Source organism: Lutra lutra, chromosome 3 (genome assembly GCF_902655055.1).
Source record: "Lutra lutra chromosome 3, mLutLut1.2, whole genome shotgun sequence".
Taxonomy (NCBI): Eukaryota; Metazoa; Chordata; class Mammalia; order Carnivora; family Mustelidae; genus Lutra; species Lutra lutra.
In genome coordinates, this window is record NC_062280.1 from 44,526,172 (window position 1) to 44,527,802 (window position 1,631).

Sequence of the window (1,631 nt, forward strand, 5' to 3'; positions counted from 1 at the left end):
GTCTTTTCTTACCTGCCCAGCTCCCTAGCTCCTGCCTGGTTCCTTTTGCTCTCTGCATGTCCCTCTGAACAAGAGCATTGGGATTCCAGGCTTCAACGGTACAGAGATTCTCCTCAATCTGTCATCCGACTGACTGCCCTCCTCGGCTACACTTGTGGAGCTAACTGCTTACTTATTAACATACACACCAGAAGACCCTCAAAATCAGGATTGCTCACTTTCCTGACCGGTCCCTAACTCATCGCATGTTCCCTGTCTCAAGGAATGGCTTTACCTCGAACCGCATTCTGCAACGTCTGGAAACTGCCAGGGGCTCACCCCCATCCTTGCCAGCCCCATCGAGCCAGCCACTAGTCCTCTTGCTCTGACCCTGCGTCTCCTCCACCCCTCCCTGGTGCACAGCCCTATGAGGGTCTTTGTCCTCTCTAACTAGACCACTAACAGCCTCCTTTCCTGCCTCCCTGAAGCCAAGCAGTTTGTGAGGACAGCAAATGGGGAGTAGACTGTCCTGCTACAATGAAATGTAATCGTGCCACTTGCGCACTCAAATTTTTAATTGATGTCCTTCTGAAGCCTGCAAGCAGTGCCCGGAGCCCAGGTGCACACGGAGCAGAATCACCTCGTCCTTCATGGCCACATGGAGCTGCCAGCCCCACTGTCACGTCTCCTTGGTGCCCCCTGGGATGACTCAGAGGCTCTTCTCTCTTCTCTAGTTTCCCCTGCATTGGAACAAATACCACCTGTGTTCACTCATTGGTGCAGCTGCCTCTGAAATGCTATTTAAGAGAAAGTCGGAGATTTTCTATCTTCTTGTCCCACTGACTTTCCCCGGGGCCTGGCTCTCAGGGGCTCGGGGTCTTGGGCATGCCTCTATTCCAGCTCCGCCCAGAGCACAGCCGACCTGTATGCACCTCTGCCTCCTTGACTTGATGGGACAGATAAAGTCTTGTTGTACCCAGCACTGTCAATGCATGCCGAGTCCAGCAAGCAACCCTCACAGAGGACACCCACTGAGAGCCAACACGCACTGAACTAGGGAATTAAAACTCACATGGACCCCACCAGCATACTCTCACATGACTGTCCCTAGATCTGCTTAGATTCTATAAATACCAGATGTGAGGGTGACCAAAGTAAGCCAAACCCCAAGGCCAGGTCGAGAAAGGAGATCTGGTCTGTGGTTTCATTTCCAGAAACTTCTTCCTCTGAGAACTCAGTTTATGAAAAGGGCTTCAGTATTTGGCTCACGCTGCACATGGCCTTCCCCTTCCTCGTGGCCCTGAACGCCCACACATCTAGGACACACTCTATTTATTCTTTATGAAGGCAGCGTGGCCGAACCCTCAGAGAACTTTAGCAACTGCCTGAGTCGGGCACAGGGCGAAGACCTCCCGGCTTTACCCTGTGTTCCGTCCTTCCGTTGGGGTCACATGAGGGGACCTGGAGGTCAAGGGGACTCCATTTCCAGGCCAAAGCTGCAAAGTTTTGCACAATCCATATAAAACAGACCAGATGCAGCGAATATTGAATTTTAACTCAGTGTCTCCAAACCCGAGATTGCAAACTGGTGGCCCAAGGCCCAGCCTCGCCTGGAGGACATTTCTCTGTCAGCAGTGAGCGCAAGTCATCAA